General features: G+C 58.1%; 1 long non-coding RNA gene and 6 other non-coding genes across 7 annotated transcripts in view; 6 read left to right on the top strand and 1 right to left on the bottom strand.

The window, feature by feature from the left end:
- Positions 1 to 23,997, bottom strand: part of LOC142830750 (uncharacterized) — a 113,089-nt gene that overhangs the window by 84,374 nt on the left and 4,718 nt on the right. The gene's annotated exons all lie outside the window — the stretch shown is intronic.
- Positions 1,223 to 1,294, top strand: TRNAP-CGG (transfer RNA proline (anticodon CGG)). The gene has a single exon. It is a non-coding gene; the product is annotated as a tRNA-Pro (tRNA).
- TRNAP-CGG (transfer RNA proline (anticodon CGG)) lies at positions 3,592 to 3,663 on the top strand. Its single transcript has one exon. It is a non-coding gene; the product is annotated as a tRNA-Pro (tRNA).
- TRNAP-CGG (transfer RNA proline (anticodon CGG)) lies at positions 8,321 to 8,392 on the top strand. The gene has a single exon. It is a non-coding gene; the product is annotated as a tRNA-Pro (tRNA).
- On the top strand, positions 10,690 to 10,761 carry TRNAP-CGG (transfer RNA proline (anticodon CGG)). Its single transcript has one exon. It is a non-coding gene; the product is annotated as a tRNA-Pro (tRNA).
- TRNAP-CGG (transfer RNA proline (anticodon CGG)) lies at positions 13,059 to 13,130 on the top strand. Its single transcript has one exon. It is a non-coding gene; the product is annotated as a tRNA-Pro (tRNA).
- Positions 15,428 to 15,499, top strand: TRNAP-CGG (transfer RNA proline (anticodon CGG)). Its single transcript has one exon. It is a non-coding gene; the product is annotated as a tRNA-Pro (tRNA).

Here is a 23,997-nt window from a genome sequence, read left to right as displayed (position 1 = left end):
TTTTCTTCCCAACGGGTCTGCCGTGCGGCAGCTTCCTTAGTGTGGGAATTCAAGGCCGGCTCGAGGCGGCTTGCAGAGGGCAAGCAGGCAGCTACCGCCTCCCCCAGTGGCAGGAGGAGACTCTCAGGCCCGTGGCGCGGGGGCGGAGCGGGCGCCAGCCTGGAGCTGGGCCAGCGGTGCGGAGCAGGTCTGAGGCGGCAGTGCGGGGAGCGGCTGGCCCTGTGGACCCATAGGACCGAATGGGTTGACCTGGTGGCCGGAAATCTTTCCGGCCGCCGTGAGCCCCCCAACTTTGGAACGGAGCGCTGGGGCTCAGGCACCCCGTCACGAGCCACGGGGGACGGCTTAATGGTCCAGGAGTGGCGCAGGTCCAGTGGGCACCCCAGAGAAGAGGAGAGGCCCAAGGGTCGGCCTCCAGACGAGGCTGAGCTGGGGAGGTGCCCGGAGGCGATCTGCCCAGCGGGCAGAGGCAGGCGCTTCCACGCCCCAGGCGGCGGCGGAGCCGCCGGCTCAGCTTGAAAACTGCAGCCGGGGCTCCGGACGCACGCCACCGATCCGGGCGGCTGTCGGGGGCGGGCATCCCGCCCCACGTTGCCGGCGGAGCAGCCAGCTCAGGCCGGAGGGAGAACTCTTGCCGCTTTCTTTCAGTTGTCTTCTAGCCGGTCCTCCCCTGCTTGCGGCAGGCTCCAAGTGTCCCTTCCCTCCCCGGCGGGCGAGGAGGCAGGCCCTGGATTCTACCTCCCAGTAGCCCAGGGCACCGACGCAGCCTGTTACTTAGGGTATTGTGGCGATGTAGGATGGCCACTGAGAAGCCGGGACCCTTCCCTTGGCTGACGGCTCGCTGGGTCTTGGGCCAAAAGTTCTGAGGCCCGAGGGCAAGCAGCGGGGCCAAAGGCAGCCCGTTCTCGTAGAGGCGTGATTCTCCCTTCGCCTGGGAGCCGTCCCGGACAGTGCCCGGCCAAAGAGCTCCTTTGGCGCCGTTCCTTTGTTTATTTTCCTGACTTTAGCCTGCCTTACCCTCCCGCAGCCTGTGGCCCGAGAGTCACGTTAGGCAGTCAATTTGGAGTTTGCTCTGGGAGTGGGATAGACCCAGCATGGAGGCGACCTGGGAAAGATGGAGGGAGGAGCCGTCCTTCTGAAGCTTGTGCTTCCCGCGCGCTGGTCTTTCTGCCAAACCTGTGAGACCTGGCGTGGGCTGGGTGAGGGGGAGCTGCACCGAGCCGGCTTGTTGGTCTAGGGGCATGATTCTCGCTTCGGGTGCGAGAGGTCCCGGGTTCGACTCCCGGACAAGCCCTGCTCCTGATTCCTCTGCGGCCGCGTTTAGCGTTGGGGCGAGCTAATCCTCCTCTTGCCGCGTTGTCTTGCTCACGGCTGCAGGATCCCTCCGCGGGGCAGGCCTGGGGAAGGTACTCGGTCGGACCCAGGCCGCATGCCGGCGTTAGACCCTCTCTGACTTCTCCTCTGCGGCCCTTCCCTCCCTCTCGGAGCCTGGAGCTGCCCTCTTGGTGATTCAGCCTTCCGCCTAGCTCGCTCTGCGTTGCCGGCCCCCACGCTTCCCGGTGCTCAGGCCTTCCATTCTCTCTCGCTACCCCAGCGACGCAGCCGGTCTTCCCGCCTGGACCGTGCCACGCCCCGGGAGGTTGGATGGGGGATCCGGGCCCGCCCTCTTGTGACGTCGTTGGAGTGGACTAGGACCGCTGTCGCAACCGCCGGGAGTAATTTGGGCCACCTTTGGCAGGACATAGGCTAAGCCAATGGGCTGAGACAAGTCGTAGGCTTCGCTGATTCTCTTTGCACCGCTTGTACGCGTGGATCGTCATTCGTATTGGAAGCTATGAACGTCAGGCGTGTGGTCTATACCTCCAAACCTCCTTTTCGACCGTCAGAACAGTGGCAGTCCCTCCACGTGGTGGAGGTGAGAAACGGGGCCGCGGTGCTTCCTCCCTTTGGTCTCCACTCCAGCCCCTCCCCTCTGGAGCATCTCTGCTAGGAACGGAAGCTTGGAAGGACGGATGACCCGTGCAACGAGCGGCTGTCTTCCAGAGACGTGAGTCAAACCAGCACATTAGTCCGCGTCTGCTACAAGCCTGCCCCGAGAACTTTGTATTCGTTGCTCGCGTCCGAATCCTTTCAGGATTTTAACTCTGGTCCTCTTCTTTGTTTGTTTGTTTTCTTTCGATCTTTCTCTTTGCGGAGAAAGGCCGGCACAATGAGTTTACGGTGACTTTGCTTGTGAGGCTCCACGGCCAGGTGGCAGCAAGGGCGTGGCTTGTTGGTCTAGCAGCATGATTCTTGCTTTGGGAGCAAGAGGTCCCGGGTGCGAATCCCGGACAAGCCCTCCGTCCAGGCTCGGTTCCTTGGCCTTGCTCTTTTCTTCCCAACGGGTCTGCCGTGCGGCAGCTTCCTTAGTGTGGGAATTCAAGGCCGGCTCGAGGCGGCTTGCAGAGGGCAAGCAGGCAGCTACTGCCTCCCCCAGTGGCAGGAGGAGACTCTCAGGCCCGTGGCGCGGGGGCGGAGCGGGCGCCAGCCTGGAGCTGGGCCAGCGGTGCGGAGCAGGTCTGAGGCGGCAGTGCGGGGAGCGGCTGGCCCTGTGGACCCATAGGACCGAATGGGTTGACCTGGTGGCCGGAAATCTTTCCGGCCGCCGTGAGCCCCCCAACTTTGGAACGGAGTGCTGGGGCTCAGGCACCCCGTCACGAGCCACGGGGGACGGCTTAATGGTCCAGGAGTGGCGCAGGTCCAGTGGGCACCCCAGAGAAGAGGAGAGGCCCAAGGGTCGGCCTCCAGACGAGGCTGAGCTGGGGAGGTGCCCGGAGGCGATCTGCCCAGCGGGCAGAGGCAGGCGCTTCCACGCCCCAGGCGGCGGCGGAGCCGCCGGCTCAGCTTGAAAACTGCAGCCGGGGCTCCGGACGCACGCCACCGATCCGGGCGGCTGTCGGGGGCGGGCATCCCGCCCCACGTTGCCGGCGGAGCAGCCAGCTCAGGCCGGAGGGAGAACTCTTGCCGCTTTCTTTCAGTTGTCTTCTAGCCGGTCCTCCCCTGCTTGCGGCAGGCTCCAAGTGTCCCTTCCCTCCCTGGCGGGCGAGGAGGCAGGCCCTGGATTCTACCTCCCAGTAGCCCAGGGCACCGACGCAGCCTGTTACTTAGGGTATTGTGGCGATGTAGGATGGCCACTGAGAAGCCGGGACCCTTCCCTTGGCTGACGGCTCGCTGGGTCTTGGGCCAAAAGTTCTGAGGCCCGAGGGCAAGCAGCGGGGCCAAAGGCAGCCCGTTCTCGTAGAGGCGTGATTCTCCCTTCGCCTGGGAGCCGTCCCGGACAGTGCCCGGCCAAAGAGCTCCTTTGGCGCCGTTCCTTTGTTTATTTTCCTGACTTTAGCCTGCCTTACCCTCCCGCAGCCTGTGGCCCGAGAGTCACGTTAGGCAGTCAATTTGGAGTTTGCTCTGGGAGTGGGATAGACCCAGCATGGAGGCGACCTGGGAAAGATGGAGGGAGGAGCCGTCCTTCTGAAGCTTGTGCTTCCCGCGCGCTGGTCTTTCTGCCAAACCTGTGAGACCTGGCGTGGGCTGGGTGAGGGGGAGCTGCACCGAGCCGGCTTGTTGGTCTAGGGGCATGATTCTCGCTTCGGGTGCGAGAGGTCCCGGGTTCGACTCCCAGACAAGCCCTGCTCCTGATTCCTCTGCGGCCGCGTTTAGCGTTGGGGCGAGCTAATCCTCCTCTTGCTGCGTTGTCTTGCTCACGGCTGCAGGATCCCTCCGCGGGGCAGGCCTGGGGAAGGTACTCGGTCGGACCCAGGCCGCATGCCGGCGTTAGACCCTCTCTGACTTCTCCTCTGCGGCCCTTCCCTCCCTCTCGGAGCCTGGAGCTGCCCTCTTGGTGATTCAGCCTTCCGCCTAGCTCGCTCTGCGTTGCCGGCCCCCACGCTTCCCGGTGCTCAGGCCTTCCATTCTCTCTCGCTACCCCAGCGACGCAGCCGGTCTTCCCGCCTGGACCGTGCCACGCCCCGGGAGGTTGGATGGGGGATCCGGGCCCGCCCTCTTGTGACGTCGTTGGAGTGGACTAGGACCGCTGTCGCAACCGCCGGGAGTAATTTGGGCCACCTTTGGCAGGACATAGGCTAAGCCAATGGGCTGAGACAAGTCGTAGGCTTCGCTGATTCTCTTTGCACCGCTTGTACGCGTGGATCGTCATTCGTATTGGAAGCTATGAACGTCAGGCGTGTGGTCTATACCTCCAAACCTCCTTTTCGACCGTCAGAACAGTGGCAGTCCCTCCACGTGGTGGAGGTGAGAAACGGGGCCGCGGTGCTTCCTCCCTTTGGTCTCCACTCCAGCCCCTCCCCTCTGGAGCATCTCTGCTAGGAACGGAAGCTTGGAAGGACGGATGACCCGTGCAACGAGCGGCTGTCTTCCAGAGACGTGAGTCAAACCAGCACATTAGTCCGCGTCTGCTACAAGCCTGCCCCGAGAACTTTGTATTCGTTGCTCGCGTCCGAATCCTTTCAGGATTTTAACTCTGGTCCTCTTCTTTGTTTGTTTCTTTTCTTTCGATCTTTCTCTTTGCGGAGAAAGGCCGGCACAATGAGTTTACGGTGACTTTGCTTGTGAGGCTCCACGGCCAGGTGGCAGCAAGGGCGTGGCTTGTTGGTCTAGCAGCATGATTCTTGCTTTGGGAGCAAGAGGTCCCGGGTGCGAATCCCGGACAAGCCCTCTGTCCAGGCTCGGTTCCTTGGCCTTGCTCTTTTCTTCCCAACGGGTCTGCCGTGCGGCAGCTTCCTTAGTGTGGGAATTCAAGGCCGGCTCGAGGCGGCTTGCAGAGGGCAAGCAGGCAGCTACCGCCTCCCCCAGTGGCAGGAGGAGACTCTCAGGCCCGTGGCGCGGGGGCGGAGCGGGCGCCAGCCTGGAGCTGGGCCAGCGGTGCGGAGCAGGTCTGAGGCGGCAGTGCGGGGAGCGGCTGGCCCTGTGGACCCATAGGACCGAATGGGTTGACCTGGTGGCCGGAAATCTTTCCGGCCGCCGTGAGCCCCCCAACTTTGGAACGGAGCGCTGGGGCTCAGGCACCCCGTCACGAGCCACGGGGGACGGCTTAATGGTCCAGGAGTGGCGCAGGTCCAGTGGGCACCCCAGAGAAGAGGAGAGGCCCAAGGGTCGGCCTCCAGACGAGGCTGAGCTGGGGAGGTGCCCGGAGGCGATCTGCCCAGCGGGCAGAGGCAGGCGCTTCCACGCCCCAGGCGGCGGCGGAGCCGCCGGCTCAGCTTGAAAACTGCAGCCGGGGCTCCGGACGCACGCCACCGATCCGGGCGGCTGTCGGGGGCGGGCATCCCGCCCCACGTTGCCGGCGGAGCAGCCAGCTCAGGCCGGAGGGAGAACTCTTGCCGCTTTCTTTCAGTTGTCTTCTAGCCGGTCCTCCCCTGCTTGCGGCAGGCTCCAAGTGTCCCTTCCCTCCCCGGCGGGCGAGGAGGCAGGCCCTGGATTCTACCTCCCAGTAGCCCAGGGCACCGACGCAGCCTGTTACTTAGGGTATTGTGGCGATGTAGGATGGCCACTGAGAAGCCGGGACCCTTCCCTTGGCTGACGGCTCGCTGGGTCTTGGGCCAAAAGTTCTGAGGCCCGAGGGCAAGCAGCGGGGCCAAAGGCAGCCCGTTCTCGTAGAGGCGTGATTCTCCCTTCGCCTGGGAGCCGTCCCGGACAGTGCCCGGCCAAAGAGCTCCTTTGGCGCCGTTCCTTTGTTTATTTTCCTGACTTTAGCCTGCCTTACCCTCCCGCAGCCTGTGGCCCGAGAGTCACGTTAGGCAGTCAATTTGGAGTTTGCTCTGGGAGTGGGATAGACCCAGCATGGAGGAGACTGGGAAAGATGGAGGGAGGAGCCGTCCTTCTGAAGCTTGTGCTTCCCGCGCGCTGGTCTTTCTGCCAAACCTGTGAGACCTGGCGTGGGCTGGGTGAGTGGGAGCTGCACCGAGCCGGCTTGTTGGTCTAGGGGCATGATTCTCGCTTCGGGTGCGAGAGGTCCCGGGTTCGACAAGCCCTGCTCCTGATTCCTCTGCGGCCGTGTTTAGCGTTGGGGCGAGCTAATCCTCCTCTTGCCGCGTTGTCTTGCTCACGGCTGCAGGATCCCTCCGCGGGGCAGGCCTGGGGAAGGTACTCGGTCGGACCCAGGCCGCATGCCGGCGTTAGACCCTCTCTGACTTCTCCTCTGCGGCCCTTCCCTCCCTCTCGGAGCCTGGAGCTGCCCTCTTGGTGATTCAGCCTTCCGCCTAGCTCGCTCTGCGTTGCCGGCCCCCACGCTTCCCGGTGCTCAGGCCTTCCATTCTCTCTCGCTACCCCAGCGACGCAGCCGGTCTTCCCGCCTGGACCGTGCCACGCCCCGGGAGGTTGGATGGGGGATCCGGGCCCGCCCTCTTGTGACGTCGTTGGAGTGGACTAGGACCGCTGTCGCAACCGCCGGGAGTAATTTGGGCCACATTTGGCAGGACATAGGCTAAGCCAATGGGCTGAGACAAGTCGTAGGCTTCGCTGATTCTCTTTGCACCGCTTGTACGCGTGGATCGTCATTCGTATTGGAAGCTATGAACGTCAGGCGTGTGGTCTATACCTCCAAACCTCCTTTTCGACCGTCAGAACAGTGGCAGTCCCTCCACGTGGTGGAGGTGAGAAACGGGGCCGTGGTGCTTCCTCCCTTTGGTCTCCACTCCAGCCCCTCCCCTCTGGAGCATCTCTGCTAGGAACGGAAGCTTGGAAGGACGGATGACCCGTGCAACGAGCGGCTGTCTTCCAGAGACGTGAGTCAAACCAGCACATTAGTCCGCGTCTGCTACAAGCCTGCCCCGAGAACTTTGTATTCGTTGCTCGCGTCCGAATCCTTTCAGGATTTTAACTCTGGTCCTCTTCTTTGTTTGTTTCTTTTCTTTCGATCTTTCTCTTTGCGGAGAAAGGCCGGCACAATGAGTTTACGGTGACTTTGCTTGTGAGGCTCCACGGCCAGGTGGCAGCAAGGGCGTGGCTTGTTGGTCTAGCAGCATGATTCTTGCTTTGGGAGCAAGAGGTCCCGGGTGCGAATCCCGGACAAGCCCTCCGTCCAGGCTCGGTTCCTTGGCCTTGCTCTTTTCTTCCCAACGGGTCTGCCGTGCGGCAGCTTCCTTAGTGTGGGAATTCAAGGCCGGCTCGAGGCGGCTTGCAGAGGGCAAGCAGGCAGCTACCGCCTCCCCCAGTGGCAGGAGGAGACTCTCAGGCCCGTGGCGCGGGGGCGGAGCGGGCGCCAGCCTGGAGCTGGGCCAGCGGTGCAGAGCAGGTCTGAGGCGGCAGTGCGGGGAGCGGCTGGCCCTGTGGACCCATAGGACCGAATGGGTTGACCTGGTGGCCGGAAATCTTTCCGGCCGCCGTGAGCCCCCCAACTTTGGAACGGAGCGCTGGGGCTCAGGCACCCCGTCACGAGCCACGGGGGACGGCTTAATGGTCCAGGAGTGGCGCAGGTCCAGTGGGCACCCCAGAGAAGAGGAGAGGCCCAAGGGTCGGCCTCCAGACGAGGCTGAGCTGGGGAGGTGCCCGGAGGCGATCTGCCCAGCGGGCAGAGGCAGGCGCTTCCACGCCCCAGGCGGCGGCTCCGCCGCCGGCTCAGCTTGAAAACTGCAGCCGGGGCTCCGGACGCACGCCACCGATCCGGGCGGCTGTCGGGGGCGGGCATCCCGCCCCACGTTGCCGGCGGAGCAGCCAGCTCAGGCCGGAGGGAGAACTCTTGCCGCTTTCTTTCAGTTGTCTTCTAGCCGGTCCTCCCCTGCTTGCGGCAGGCTCCAAGTGTCCCTTCCCTCCCCGGCGGGCGAGGAGGCAGGCCCTGGATTCTACCTCCCAGTAGCCCAGGGCACCGACGCAGCCTGTTACTTAGGGTATTGTGGCGATGTAGGATGGCCACTGAGAAGCCGGGACCCTTCCCTTGGCTGACGGCTCGCTGGGTCTTGGGCCAAAAGTTCTGAGGCCCGAGGGCAAGCAGCGGGGCCAAAGGCAGCCCGTTCTCGTAGAGGCGTGATTCTCCCTTCGCCTGGGAGCCGTCCCGGACAGTGCCCGGCCAAAGAGCTCCTTTGGCGCCGTTCCTTTGTTTATTTTCCTGACTTTAGCCTGCCTTACCCTCCCGCAGCCTGTGGCCCGAGAGTCACGTTAGGCAGTCAATTTGGAGTTTGCTCTGGGAGTGGGATAGACCCAGCATGGAGGCGACCTGGGAAAGATGGAGGGAGGAGCCGTCCTTCTGAAGCTTGTGCTTCCCGCGCGCTGGTCTTTCTGCCAAACCTGTGAGACCTGGCGTGGGCTGGGTGAGGGGGAGCTGCACCGAGCCGGCTTGTTGGTCTAGGGGCATGATTCTCGCTTCGGGTGCGAGAGGTCCCGGGTTCGACTCCCGGACAAGCCCTGCTCCTGATTCCTCTGCGGCCGCGTTTAGCGTTCGGGCGAGCTAATCCTCCTCTTGCCGCGTTGTCTTGCTCACGGCTGCAGGATCCCTCCGCGGGGCAGGCCTGGGGAAGGTACTCGGTCGGACCCAGGCCGCATGCCGGCGTTAGACCCTCTCTGACTTCTCCTCTGCGGCCCTTCCCTCCCTCTCGGAGCCTGGAGCTGCCCTCTTGGTGATTCAGCCTTCCGCCTAGCTCGCTCTGCGTTGCCGGCCCCCACGCTTCCCGGTGCTCAGGCCTTCCATTCTCTCTCGCTACCCCAGCGACGCAGCCGGTCTTCCCGCCTGGACCGTGCCACGCCCCGGGAGGTTGGATGGGGGATCCGGGCCCGCCCTCTTGTGACGTCGTTGGAGTGGACTAGGACCGCTGTCGCAACCGCCGGGAGTAATTTGGGCCACCTTTGGCAGGACATAGGCTAAGCCAATGGGCTGAGACAAGTCGTAGGCTTCGCTGATTCTCTTTGCACCGCTTGTACGCGTGGATCGTCATTCGTATTGGAAGCTATGAACGTCAGGCGTGTGGTCTATACCTCCAAACCTCCTTTTCGACCGTCAGAACAGTGGCAGTCCCTCCACGTGGTGGAGGTGAGAAACGGGGCCGCGGTGCTTCCTCCCTTTGGTCTCCACTCCAGCCCCTCCCCTCTGGAGCATCTCTGCTAGGAACGGAAGCTTGGAAGGACGGATGACCCGTGCAACGAGCGGCTGTCTTCCAGAGACGTGAGTCAAACCAGCACATTAGTCCGCGTCTGCTACAAGCCTGCCCCGAGAACTTTGTATTCGTTGCTCGCGTCCGAATCCTTTCAGGATTTTAACTCTGGTCCTCTTCTTTGTTTGTTTGTTTTCTTTCGATCTTTCTCTTTGCGGAGAAAGGCCGGCACAATGAGTTTACGGTGACTTTGCTTGTGAGGCTCCACGGCCAGGTGGCAGCAAGGGCGTGGCTTGTTGGTCTAGCAGCATGATTCTTGCTTTGGGAGCAAGAGGTCCCGGGTGCGAATCCCGGACAAGCCCTCCGTCCAGGCTCGGTTCCTTGGCCTTGCTCTTTTCTTCCCAACGGGTCTGCCGTGCGGCAGCTTCCTTAGTGTGGGAATTCAAGGCCGGCTCGAGGCGGCTTGCAGAGGGCAAGCAGGCAGCTACCGCCTCCCCCAGTGGCAGGAGGAGACTCTCAGGCCCGTGGCGCGGGGGCGGAGCGGGCGCCAGCCTGGAGCTGGGCCAGCGGTGCAGAGCAGGTCTGAGGCGGCAGTGCGGGGAGCGGCTGGCCCTGTGGACCCATAGGACCGAATGGGTTGACCTGGTGGCCGGAAATCTTTCCGGCCGCCGTGAGCCCCCCAACTTTGGAACGGAGCGCTGGGGCTCAGGCACCCCGTCACGAGCCACGGGGGACGGCTTAATGGTCCAGGAGTGGCGCAGGTCCAGTGGGCACCCCAGAGAAGAGGAGAGGCCCAAGGGTCGGCCTCCAGACGAGGCTGAGCTGGGGAGGTGCCCGGAGGCGATCTGCCCAGCGGGCAGAGGCAGGCGCTTCCACGCCCCAGGCGGCGGCTCCGCCGCCGGCTCAGCTTGAAAACTGCAGCCGGGGCTCCGGACGCACGCCACCGATCCGGGCGGCTGTCGGGGGCGGGCATCCCGCCCCACGTTGCCGGCGGAGCAGCCAGCTCAGGCCGGAGGGAGAACTCTTGCCGCTTTCTTTCAGTTGTCTTCTAGCCGGTCCTCCCCTGCTTGCGGCAGGCTCCAAGTGTCCCTTCCCTCCCCGGCGGGCGAGGAGGCAGGCCCTGGATTCTACCTCCCAGTAGCCCAGGGCACCGACGCAGCCTGTTACTTAGGGTATTGTGGCGATGTAGGATGGCCACTGAGAAGCCGGGACCCTTCCCTTGGCTGACGGCTCGCTGGGTCTTGGGCCAAAAGTTCTGAGGCCCGAGGGCAAGCAGCGGGGCCAAAGGCAGCCCGTTCTCGTAGAGGCGTGATTCTCCCTTCGCCTGGGAGCCGTCCCGGACAGTGCCCGGCCAAAGAGCTCCTTTGGCGCCGTTCCTTTGTTTATTTTCCTGACTTTAGCCTGCCTTACCCTCCCGCAGCCTGTGGCCCGAGAGTCACGTTAGGCAGTCAATTTGGAGTTTGCTCTGGGAGTGGGATAGACCCAGCATGGAGGCGACCTGGGAAAGATGGAGGGAGGAGCCGTCCTTCTGAAGCTTGTGCTTCCCGCGCGCTGGTCTTTCTGCCAAACCTGTGAGACCTGGCGTGGGCTGGGTGAGGGGGAGCTGCACCGAGCCGGCTTGTTGGTCTAGGGGCATGATTCTCGCTTCGGGTGCGAGAGGTCCCGGGTTCGACTCCCGGACAAGCCCTGCTCCTGATTCCTCTGCGGCCGCGTTTAGCGTTCGGGCGAGCTAATCCTCCTCTTGCCGTGTTGTCTTGCTCACGGCTGCAGGATCCCTCCGCGGGGCAGGCCTGGGGAAGGTACTCGGTCGGACCCAGGCCGCATGCCGGCGTTAGACCCTCTCTGACTTCTCCTCTGCGGCCCTTCCCTCCCTCTCGGAGCCTGGAGCTGCCCTCTTGGTGATTCAGCCTTCCGCCTAGCTCGCTCTGCGTTGCCGGCCCCCACGCTTCCCGGTGCTCAGGCCTTCCATTCTCTCTCGCTACCCCAGCGACGCAGCCGGTCTTCCCGCCTGGACCGTGCCACGCCCCGGGAGGTTGGATGGGGGATCCGGGCCCGCCCTCTTGTGACGTCGTTGGAGTGGACTAGGACCGCTGTCGCAACCGCCGGGAGTAATTTGGGCCACCTTTGGCAGGACATAGGCTAAGCCAATGGGCTGAGACAAGTCGTAGGCTTCGCTGATTCTCTTTGCACCGCTTGTACGCGTGGATCGTCATTCGTATTGGAAGCTATGAACGTCAGGCGTGTGGTCTATACCTCCAAACCTCCTTTTCGACCGTCAGAACAGTGGCAGTCCCTCCACGTGGTGGAGGTGAGAAACGGGGCCGCGGTGCTTCCTCCCTTTGGTCTCCACTCCAGCCCCTCCCCTCTGGAGCATCTCTGCTAGGAACGGAAGCTTGGAAGGACGGATGACCCGTGCAACGAGCGGCTGTCTTCCAGAGACGTGAGTCAAACCAGCACATTAGTCCGCGTCTGCTACAAGCCTGCCCCGAGAACTTTGTATTCGTTGCTCGCGTCCGAATCCTTTCAGGATTTTAACTCTGGTCCTCTTCTTTGTTTGTTTCTTTTCTTTCGATCTTTCTCTTTGCGGAGAAAGGCCGGCACAATGAGTTTACGGTGACTTTGCTTGTGAGGCTCCACGGCCAGGTGGCAGCAAGGGTGTGGCTTGTTGGTCTAGCAGCATGATTCTTGCTTTGGGAGCAAGAGATCCCGGGTGCGAATCCCGGACAAGCCCTCCGTCCAGGCTCGGTTCCTTGGCCTTGCTCTTTTCTTCCCAACGGGTCTGCCGTGCGGCAGCTTCCTTAGTGTGGGAATTCAAGGCCGGCTCGAGGCGGCTTGCAGAGGGCAAGCAGGCAGCTACCGCCTCCCCCAGTGGCAGGAGGAGACTCTCAGGCCCGAGGCGCGGGGGCGGAGCGGGCGCCAGCCTGGAGCTGGGCCAGCGGTGCGGAGCAGGTCTGAGGCGGCAGTGCGGGGAGCGGCTGGCCCTGTGGACCCATAGGACCGAATGGGTTGACCTGGTGGCCGGAAATCTTTCCGGCCGCCGTGAGCCCCCCAACTTTGGAACGGAGCGCTGGGGCTCAGGCACCCCGTCACGAGCCACGGGGGACGGCTTAATGGTCCAGGAGTGGCGCAGGTCCAGTGGGCACCCCAGAGAAGAGGAGAGGCCCAAGGGTCGGCCTCCAGACGAGGCTGAGCTGGGGAGGTGCCCGGAGGCGATCTGCCCAGCGGGCAGAGGCAGGCGCTTCCACGCCCCAGGAGGCGGCGGAGCCGCCGGCTCAGCTTGAAAACTGCAGCCGGGGCTCCGGACGCACGCCACCGATCCGGGCGGCTGTCGGGGGCGGGCATCCCGCCCCACGTTGCCGGCGGAGCAGCCAGCTCAGGCCGGAGGGAGAACTCTTGCCGCTTTCTTTCAGTTGTCTTCTAGCCGGTCCTCCCCTGCTTGCGGCAGGCTCCAAGTGTCCCTTCCCTCCCCGGCGGGCGAGGAGGCAGGCCCTGGATTCTACCTCCCAGTAGCCCAGGGCACCGACGCAGCCTGTTACTTAGGGTATTGTGGCGATGTAGGATGGCCACTGAGAAGCCGGGACCCTTCCCTTGGCTGACGGCTCGCTGGGTCTTGGGCCAAAAGTTCTGAGGCCCGAGGGCAAGCAGCGGGGCCAAAGGCAGCCCGTTCTCGTAGAGGCGTGATTCTCCCTTCGCCTGGGAGCCGTCCCGGACAGTGCCCGGCCAAAGAGCTCCTTTGGCGCCGTTCCTTTGTTTATTTTCCTGACTTTAGCCTGCCTTACCCTCCCGCAGCCTGTGGCCCGAGAGTCACGTTAGGCAGTCAATTTGGAGTTTGCTCTGGGAGTGGGATAGACCCAGCATGGAGGCGACCTGGGAAAGATGGAGGGAGGAGCCGTCCTTCTGAAGCTTGTGCTTCCCGCGCGCTGGTCTTTCTGCCAAACCTGTGAGACCTGGCGTGGGCTGGGTGAGGGGGAGCTGCACCGAGCCGGCTTGTTGGTCTAGGGGCATGATTCTCGCTTCGGGTGCGAGAGGTCCCGGGTTCGACTCCCGGACAAGCCCTGCTCCTGATTCCTCTGCGGCCGCGTTTAGCGTTCGGGCGAGCTAATCCTCCTCTTGCCGCGTTGTCTTGCTCACGGCTGCAGGATCCCTCCGCGGGGCAGGCCTGGGGAAGGTACTCGGTCGGACCCAGGCCGCATGCCGGCGTTAGACCCTCTCTGACTTCTCCTCTGCGGCCCTTCCCTCCCTCTCGGAGCCTGGAGCTGCCCTCTTGGTGATTCAGCCTTCCGCCTAGCTCGCTCTGCGTTGCCGGACCCCACGCTTCCCGGTGCTCAGGCCTTCCATTCTCTCTCGCTACCCCAGCGACGCAGCCGGTCTTCCCGCCTGGACCGTGCCACGCCCCGGGAGGTTGGATGGGGGATCCGGGCCCGCCCTCTTGTGACGTCGTTGGAGTGGACTAGGACCGCTGTCGCAACCGCCGGGAGTAATTTGGGCCACCTTTGGCAGGACATAGGCTAAGCCAATGGGCTGAGACAAGTCGTAGGCTTCGCTGATTCTCTTTGCACCGCTTGTACGCGTGGATCGTCATTCGTATTGGAAGCTATGAACGTCAGGCGTGTGGTCTATACCTCCAAACCTCCTTTTCGACCGTCAGAACAGTGGCAGTCCCTCCACGTGGTGGAGGTGAGAAACGGGGCCGCGGTGCTTCCTCCCTTTGGTCTCCACTCCAGCCCCTCCCCTCTGGAGCATCTCTGCTAGGAACGGAAGCTTGGAAGGACGGATGACCCGTGCAACGAGCGGCTGTCTTCCAGAGACGTGAGTCAAACCAGCACATTAGTCCGCGTCTGCTACAAGCCTGCCCCGAGAACTTTGTATTCGTTGCTCGCGTCCGAATCCTTTCAGGATTTTAACTCTGGTCCTCTTCTTTGTTTGTTTCTTTTCTTTCGATCTTTCTCTTTGCGGAGAAAGGCCGGCACAATGAGTTTACGGTGACTTTGCTTGTGAGGCTCCACGGCCAGGTGGCAGCAAGGGCGTGGCTTGTTGGTCTAGCAGCATGGTTCTTGCTTTGGGAGCAAGAGGTCCCGGGTGCGAATCCCGGACAAGCCCTCCGTCCAGGCTCGGTTCCGTGGCCTTGCTCTTTTCTTCCCAACGGGTCTGCCGTGCGGCAGCTTCCTTAGTGTGGGAATTCAAGGCCGGCTCGAGGCGGCTTGCAGAGGGCAAGCAGGCAGCTACCGCCTCCCCCAGTGGCAGGAGGAGACTCTCAGGCCCGTGGCGCGGGGGCGGAGCGGGCGCCAGCCTGGAGCTGGGCCAGCGGTGCGGAGCAGGTCTGAGGCGGCAGTGCGGGGAGCGGCTGGCCCTGTGGACCCATAGGACCGAATGGGTTGACCTGGTGGCCGGAAATCTTTCCGGCCGCCGTGAGCCCCCCAACTTTGGAACGGAGCGCTGGGGCTCAGGCACCCCGTCACGAGCCACGGGGGACGGCTTAATGGTCCAGGAGTGGCGCAGGTCCAGTGGGCACCCCAGAGAAGAGGAGAGGCCCAAGGGTCGGCCTCCAGACGAGGCTGAGCTGGCGAGGTGCCCGGAGGCGATCTGCCCAGCGGGCAGAGGCAGGCGCTTCCACGCCCCAGGCGGCGGCGGAGCCGCCGGCTCAGCTTGAAAACTGCAGCCGGGGCTCCGGACGCACGCCACCGATCCGGGCGGCTGTCGGGGGCGGGCATCCCGCCCCACGTTGCCGGCGGAGCAGCCAGCTCAGGCCGGAGGGAGAACTCTTGCCGCTTTCTTTCAGTTGTCTTCTAGCCGGTCCTCCCCTGCTTGCGGCAGGCTCCAAGTGTCCCTTCCCTCCCTGGCGGGCGAGGAGGCAGGCCCTGGATTCTACCTCCCAGTAGCCCAGGGCACCGACGCAGCCTGTTACTTAGGGTATTGTGGCGATGTAGGATGGCCACTGAGAAGCCGGGACCCTTCCCTTGGCTGACGGCTCGCTGGGTCCTGGGCCAAAAGTTCTGAGGCCCGAGGGCAGGCAGCGGGGCCAAAGGCAGCCCGTTCTCGTAGAGGCGTGATTCTCCCTTCGCCTGGGAGCCGTCCCGGACAGTGCCCGGCCAAAGAGCTCCTTTGGCGCCGTTCCTTTGTTTATTTTCCTGACTTTAGCCTGCCTTACCCTCCCGCAGCCTGTGGCCCGAGAGTCACGTTAGGCAGTCAATTTGGAGTTTGCTCTGGGAGTGGGATAGACCCAGCATGGAGGCGACCTGGGAAAGATGGAGGGAGGAGCCGTCCTTCTGAAGCTTGTGCTTCCCGCGCGCTGGTCTTTCTGCCAAACCTGTGAGACCTGGCGTGGGCTGGGTGAGGGGGAGCTGCACCGAGCCGGCTTGTTGGTCTAGGGGCATGATTCTCGCTTCGGGTGCGAGAGGTCCCGGGTTCGACTCCCGGACAAGCCCTGCTCCTGATTCCTCTGCGGCCGCGTTTAGCGTTCGGGCGAGCTAATCCTCCTCTTGCCGCGTTGTCTTGCTCACGGCTGCAGGATCCCTCCGCGGGGCAGGCCTGGGGAAGGTACTCGGTCGGACCCAGGCCGCATGCCGGCGTTAGACCCTCTCTGACTTCTCCTCTGCGGCCCTTCCCTCCCTCTCGGAGCCTGGAGCTGCCCTCTTGGTGATTCAGCCTTCCGCCTAGCTCGCTCTGCGTTGCCCGCCCCCACGCTTCCCGGTGCTCAGGCCTTCCATTCTCTCTCGCTACCCCAGCGACGCAGCCGGTCTTCCCGCCTGGACCGTGCCACGCCCCGGGAGGTTGGATGGGGGATCCGGGCCCGCCCTCTTGTGACGTCGTTGGAGTGGACTAGGACCGCTGTCGCAACCGCCGGGAGTAATTTGGGCCACATTTGGCAGGACATAGGCTAAGCCAATGGGCTGAGACAAGTCGTAGGCTTCGCTGATTCTCTTTGCACCGCTTGTACGCGTGGATCGTCATTCGTATTGGAAGCTATGAACGTCAGGCGTGTGGTCTATACCTCCAAACCTCCTTTTCGACCGTCAGAACAGTGGCAGTCCCTCCACGTGGTGGAGGTGAGAAACGGGGCCGCGGTGCTTCCTCCCTTTGGTCTCCACTCCAGCCCCTCCCCTCTGGAGCATCTCTGCTAGGAACGGAAGCTTGGAAGGACGGATGACCCGTGCAACGAGCGGCTGTCTTCCAGAGACGTGAGTCAAACCAGCACATTAGTCCGCGTCTGCTACAAGCCTGCCCCGAGAACTTTGTATTCGTTGCTCGCGTCCGAATCCTTTCAGGATTTTAACTCTGGTCCTCTTCTTTGTTTGTTTCTTTTCTTTCGATCTTTCTCTTTGCGGAGAAAGGCCGGCACAATGAGTTTACGGTGACTTTGCTTGTGAGGCTCCACGGCCAGGTGGCAGCAAGGGCGTGGCTTGTTGGTCTAGCAGCATGATTCTTGCTTTGGGAGCAAGAGGTCCCGGGTGCGAATCCCGGACAAGTCCTCCGTCCAGGCTCGGTTCCGTGGCCTTGCTCTTTTCTTCCCAACGGGTCTGCCGTGCGGCAGCTTCCTTAGTGTGAGAATTCAAGGCCGGCTCGAGGCGGCTTGCAGAGGGCAAGCAGGCAGCTACCGCCTCCCCCAGTGGCAGGAGGAGACTCTCAGGCCCGTGGCGCGGGGGCGGAGCGGGCGCCAGCCTGGAGCTGGGCCAGCGGTGCGGAGCAGGTCTGAGGCGGCAGTGCGGGGAGCGGCTGGCCCTGTGGACCCATAGGACCGAATGGGTTGACCTGGTGGCCGGAAATCTTTCCGGCCGCCGTGAGCCCCCCAACTTTGGAACGGAGCGCTGGGGCTCAGGCACCCCGTCACGAGCCACGGGGGACGGCTTAATGGTCCAGGAGTGGCGCAGGTCCAGTGGGCACCCCAGAGAAGAGGAGAGGCCCAAGGGTCGGCCTCCAGACGAGGCTGAGCTGGCGAGGTGCCCGGAGGCGATCTGCCCAGCGGGCAGAGGCAGGCGCTTCCACGCCCCAGGCCACAGTTTGCTCTGGGATTGGGATAGACGCAGCATGGAGGCGACCTGGGAAAGATGGAGGGAGGAGCCGTCCTTCTGAAGCTTTTGCTTCCTGCGCGCTTGTCTTTCTGCCAAACCTGTGAGACCTGGCGTGGGGTGGAGGGGGGCCGCACCGGGCCGGCTTGTTGGTGTAGGAGCTGAGAAACGGGGCCGCGGTCCTTCCTCCATTTGGTCTCCACTCCAGCCCCTCCCCTCTGGAGTATCTCTGGAGGAAGAGTTGCAGTGTATTTAAGAGATTAGTATGATTGCTCAGAGGTCTAGTACGTAGAGGGAAAAAAGCCTGCTGAGAGTATGTGGTTAAGTTTAGAGGCAGGAACTAGGGAGGTGATCTTGTGCTTGGTGTGTGTTTTAGAGCACCAGATCAGTTGGATGACGTAGATGAGGTTTTCTTCAGACCTCTAAGAGAAGATTTCAGATCACAGGCCCCGGTTGTCATGAGAGATTATTATCATCCCAACATATGTTGGGAGACAAATACAGCAGGACACAGTCAATCCAGGAAGTTTTTGGAGAATTATAGGGATAACGTCTTGGTATAAGTGCTGAAGAAACCAACCAGGGGCCATGCTTCCTGAGAACTGTCTGTCCGGAGTGGGGGTCGGGTCCCTTTAAGCACAGCCCTCGGCTAGCCTGAGACAGCAGCTCCACGCTCTAAGTCCTCATCTGATGCCCTGCCGGCACTGCTTCCGGCCATCCTTAACCACGGTTCAGGGTCCACTTACTTTGGACATGCTAGTTTAAATTAGCAAAACGCTAATTCGAACTAGTTTTTAGTTCTAGATGCGTTAGTTCGAATTAGCGCTGTAGTGTAGACATACCCTAAGAGATTGGGGGGGGGGGGCAATAGAAAGAGGTGTCGCTGCTTCGCTCCGGGAGCTGTGCTGCGAACCCCTGGTTTTGCCCGTTACATTTCCCAGCTGTGTCCACACGCATCCCCAGGGGGACCCGTGCCACTTTCACCCCTCCCCCAGGGTGCTCCAACATTTCTGTGCGTGCTATGGGGTGGGGACACGAGGGTTTGGTGGGGAGAGGGAAAGGAGATGGAGTGGTCAATGGCAGTTAGGCCTGGGCTTGCGTGAGCGGTGGGACTCTTGGGCTGGCTTCGGGCAATGATAGTGACTCCCACTGCGCGGTGCCTGGAAAGGGCTGGGATCCTGCACCAGGGCTGGCTCCAGTCAGGCCCCCATCATCTGCGCTGTGAGCTTCCCCTGGCTGGCAGGCAGCAAGGGGCAGCAAGATCGCGCGCTCCACCTGCAGGCCACAGGCTCCACTGCCCCGCCCATTGCTTTGGGTGGTAAGGCTGGCCGGAATGCCGCCCCTGGAAATGTGCTGCCCCAAGCATGTGCTTGGTTTGCTGGTGCCTAGAGCCGTCCCTGTGTCTACCTCATTCACCTGATCCGGTGGTCTATAGCAGACACCAACCACAACATCAGCTCTGTTGCTTCCACCTCTAAACTTAACCCATAGACTCTGAACAGTCTTTTCTCCCTCTAAATACTGGAGCTCCAAGCAATCATACTGCTTTCTTACATACAATGCAGCTCCTCTTCCTTTACTCCCCCGCCTGTTCTTCCTGAACCGTTTATACCTTTCCATGACAGTGCTCCAGTCATGCAAGTCATCCAACCAAGTCTCCGTTATTCCAATCAAATCATAGTTCTTCGATTGGGCCAGGGTTTCTAATTCTTCCTGTTTGTTTCCCATGCTTCTCGCATTTGTGTACAAACACCGTAAATAACCAGTTGATTGCCCTGCCTTCTCCATCCGAATCAGGGGTCCTCCTTTGTTGTTCATTCCTCCTTGTGATTCTTCCCAGTGTCCGACTTCCTCACTTACCTCAGGGCTTTGGTCACAGTCCCCCAATGAACCTAGTTTAAAGCCCTCCTCGCTAGGTTTGCAAGCCTGCCTGTGAAAATGCTCTTTCCACTCTTGGTTAGGTGGATCCCATCTCTTGCTAACAATCCTTGTGCCCGGAACAGAGTCCTATGGTTGAAGAAACCAAAGCCCTCTCTCCGACACCACCTGTGCAACCATGCATTTACTTCCTCAATTTGACGATCCCTACCTGGACCTTTACCTTCAATCAGAAGGATGGATGAGAACACCACTTGCGCTTCAAATTCCTTGATCCTTCTTCCCAACACTACATAATCTGCTGTGACCCACTCCAGGTCATTCTTGGCCATCTCGTTAGTTCCTACATGGAGAAGCAGGAAGGGGTAGCGAGCCGAAGTTTAATCACTTTCGGAAGACTCTCAGTTACATTCTGAATGTGAGCTCCTGGTAAGCAGCACACTTCTCGAGTTTTGACGATGACTGTCTTAGTCTCAGAAATACATTATGAAAAACTCTGTTTAACATGATCAACGTTGCTGCAGAATCAAGGAATTCTGAAGTCAACTTTCTGCAAAATGTGAGTCCATTGTGATGCAGAGCAGACAGGACCTTGGTAGCACGGCATCCTTTCACTCTATCAACAAGTTTTCCACACTGGCTAAGAATGTATTAAAAATCTTTACAGTACTGTCATAAAAATCCAATTTAACGAAACACAGTAAAGTTTTTTAGATACAAAATCTGAACTATATTAAATGGGGACTGGATAAAAGTCCTTTGGATTCTAAGTATTTCATTTTCTTTCAAGTCTAAACTTCCTTTTACAAGACAGTTTTAAAACATGCAAGTTTTGTGATTACCTTTATGTTTCATTTGCAGTAGCATTATATTAAATTAACAAATACAATTCCAAGAGCTGATATTATATCAATCAACAATAATGTCAAACCAGAAAAATAGTTTGAAATGACACCAAAATATATGGTACAATGTGTATACAGAATCAGTTATATTAATTTCAGCTCAATTTAGAACATAAAGAAATAAATTACACATACAAAGGATAAGATAGAATGGAAAATAATTTTTACCAGCCTTTTGAGGTGGTACTATAAACAATGGAGGATTGGAAAAGGAAAAAGTATTATAAATTGCTTGATGGGGTCTTTAATAAAATAGAGAATAAAAAGAAATGAAGCAAACAATAACACTCCATTCTCTTCTTTGACAAAAACCTGGTTTAATCCTTCATGAAGACTAAGAGAAAGTGAGAAATTTTTATTTATGTGCCTTTCAGTTTTTGTATTTTATCTTCCAGATATATCTTCTGCCCAGACAAGTTAAAAAAGTTTTGTGGTTATTATTTAAGCTCTTTTAAGATGTGTTTTTCACCCATAGCTTTCAGATAAAGCTTTGTGGCTTGCCCTGTTTATACCTATGCTCATTAATCTTTTGCAACATCAGAGATATACTGGCCACTGTAGCTTTCTTTACTTTGTTTTGTTGAAGCATTTTAGTCCTCTGATTTCCCCACTTATGGTTGCATCAATAACAATAGATCAGTTAATGTTTCTCTTTAATCCTAAGGGCAATCAGACAAATGGATGATATTCATTAATAGAAAGTTAACAATATCTTGTTCACTTATCTCTATAGCATTATTTCTATGTAATGTTTCAAACAGTAACCATAACACTTACACTAACAATAAAATCATATGTATTGATAGCCATATTGTTCATGCTGACAACCCTGTCACTAACACTGCTAAGGAGGGCAGAGATTAATAAACATTTCTCTCATTTCCCCTCACCCCCATCTGTTCCCTGAAGGTTTTTTTTCAGACCAGAGATACAAATTGGGAAGGGCCAGATGCCAGGAACTGAAAGATTGTGCTAATGAGTGCTGCTGCTGTTTTGGCAGGTCCCACAAATACAAAGCCTAATTCTATAGCCTTTATGGATGCTTCACTGCAGCTGAAGTTCATGAAAGTGTTGCATGTTAAGGGCTTCAGGTAATGCCAAGTTTCAGACAAAGCTGGCAATCATGCCATCCACAGGGAATGATTAATCAACAACTTTTACTTAAAATTCCACACCTTACTTTCACTTCCTTGGCAAAGACATCTTAATGCTCCCAATTACATATTACTTAGGACATACATAGTATCATCTGGTCTGCTCCTGCCGTCACTGAAGTCAGTGTCAAAACTTACACTGGGTCAAATCCTACTCGGAGGCTACTTCTATACTATGGCTACGTCTAGACTGGCATGATTTTCCGCAAATGCTTTTAACAGAAAAGTTTTCCGTTAAAAGCATTTGCGGAAAAGAGCGTCTAGATTGGCACGGACACTTTTCCGCAAAAGCACTATTTGCAGAAAAGCGTCCGTGCCAATCTAGAAGCGCTTTTGCGCAAAATAGCCCCGATCGCCATTTTTGCGATTGGGGCTTTTTTGCGCAAAACAAATCTCAGCTGTCTACACTTCTGCCCGAACGGGAGCAGCATAGTATTTCTGTAAGAAGCACTGATTTCAGACAGTAGGAAGTCAGTGTTCTTGCGGAAATTCAAGTGGCCAGTGTAGATAGCTGACAAGTTTTTCTGCAAAAGCAGCTGCTTTTGCGGAAAAACTTGCCAGTCTAGACACAGCCTATGAGATAAGGTCAAATCTATTACGATCAATGTCAGGTCACCCAAATTTGCAACATTGAAGGTCTGTGTCCTCACTGTGGGGAAGAATTCAATGTACACCCAAGTAGCACGCCCTATTAGGGAAACTGCTGTCGACTTGGAGAGTGATGCATTGTTGGTAGCTATCCCATAGTGCCTGAGCTGCTTTGCATTCTAGGTTATAGTTCCAGTGCACGCTGGAACCAAAACTGTGCAGCTGGTGATTATGGGTTCATGTTGTCAGCATCCCATAATGCACTCGTCTAGTCCCTCTTCCCTTGCTTGAGATCAACGGGAAACAGTCTTTTTGTCTTTTTTGCTCTGATTTCCTGCACAGATGCCATAGCAGCATGAGCATGCATCAAACCATTGTGATGTTGATGTGTATTTTGATGCGCCTAATGGTTCAGTATATGGAGAGGGTACGCATGTCACTCTGCCAAGAAGAGGACAAGGACAAATCTCAGGATGACGTGGACTCGCTGTTCATGCAAGCCCTTGTGCTAATGTAAGCACAGCTGCCAGTCAATCCTGTGGACAAAGTGGAATGCCAGTTCTGGTGCTGTGAGAGAAGCACAGACTAGTGGGACCACATTGTGGTGCAGCTATGGGACGATCAGCAGTGGCTGCAAAACTTCAGAATGTGTAAGGCTGCTTTCTTGGAACTTTGCAAATGGCTTTCTCCTGCGCTGAAGTGCAAGAATACCAGAATGAGACCTGCTCTGACCATGGAGACATGTGTGGCACTAGCCCTGTGAAAGCTTGCAATGTCAGATGGCTACCGGTCAGTGTGGAGTAGGGAAATCTACTGTGGGGGCTGTCATTATACAAGTAGCCTAGTCAATCAATGTCATTCTGCTATGGAGGGTTGTGACTCTGGGAAATGTGGATACCAGAGTAGATAGCTTTGCTGTAATGGGGTCCCCTAACTGTAGCACACATCCTCATCTTGACCCCTGCCCATCTTGCCAAGGAGTACCTAAACTACAAGGTGCTTCAGCTGCTGGTGGATCCCAAGAGCCATTTCACTGCCATCAGTGTGGGATGGTTGGGAAAGGTGCATGACATAGAATCATAGAATACTAGGACTGGAAGGGATCTCGAGAGGTCATCAAGTCCAGTCCTCTGCCCCCATGGCAGGACCAAATACTGTCTAGACCATCCCTGATAGACATTGATCTAACCTACTCTTAAATATCTCCAGAGATGGAGATTCCACATCCTCCCTGGGCAATTTATTCCAGTGTTTGACTACCCTGACAGTTAGGAACTTTTTCCTAATGTCCAAACTAAACCTCCCTTGCTGCAGTTTAAGCCCATTGCTTCTTGTTCTATCCTGAGAGGCCAAGATGAACAAGTTTTCTCCCTCCTCCTTATGACACCCTTTTAGATACCTGAAAATGGCTCTTCCGAAAGATGCATGCTGGAACTTTTCCCCCAGACCAGAAAATCAGAATAAGAGAGGTGGAAATGCCTATTGTGATAATTGGTGACCCAGCCTACTCCTTGCTCCTATGGCTTATGAAGCTTTATGTGGGGAGCCTGGACCTTCTAGGACACTACCTAGATTGTAAGAAAGATGATTAAAACTACCATTAGAGTAGGAAACTGCATGTACCAAGTTCCTTAGAATATCAAGCATTGCTGGTGTGTTTTGTTTTGCTTAGTACCTTACTTTGATCTCTCTGTTTTCACTTACAACCACTTAAATCCTACTTCTTATACTTAATAAAAACACTTTTATTTATTATCAAACTCAGTGTAAATAATTGTTACTGGCGGAGGAGGGGAGCAACAGCTGTGCATCTCTCTCTTTCATTGATAAAGAGGGTAAACACCTTATGAACTTGCTCTGTAAAAACTTTTATGTAGAGTAAGATGGATTTATCTGGGGGTTTTGATCTCATTGGATCTGTGCACCTGGGTGCTGTGTCAAGTCCCTGTGATTGAGCCTTCCCAGAGCTGAGCTGTTCTGTTCTCTGTGTCTATATTGCTTGGCTCTGTGTCTTTTCTGGGGGAGATCAGACTTTTTGGCTCAGCCGGACAGGGTGGTTTAGTGCCCCAGAAGGCAGGTAGGTGGCTCAGTGGTATGATCAGCCCATCGAGTAACAGTCTCAAGGGTATTTCTATGACGCAACCTATGTCACCATGCCAAAACTCCAGATGGTGGGAATCCTCATAGCAACCTTCTACATCTAAGGATATTGTGCCTATAAAGTCAACCAGGAGTCATTCTCAAAGACCTCTAAGCAAAGGGCCATGAGTTCCCACAGTGAGCCCCAAATGAACCAAAATGTTCTCATCAGGCCCCAGTCATGAGCAGCTTCAGTCTCTTCGGTAACCTCATGCCATGCATCCCCATTTTTTAGTGCTAAGAAAATCAGTGA

This window comes from Pelodiscus sinensis, chromosome 10 (assembly GCF_049634645.1).
Source record: "Pelodiscus sinensis isolate JC-2024 chromosome 10, ASM4963464v1, whole genome shotgun sequence".
Lineage (NCBI taxonomy): Eukaryota > Metazoa > Chordata > Testudines > Trionychidae > Pelodiscus > Pelodiscus sinensis.
This window is presented reverse-complemented; position numbering and strand designations above follow the sequence as displayed.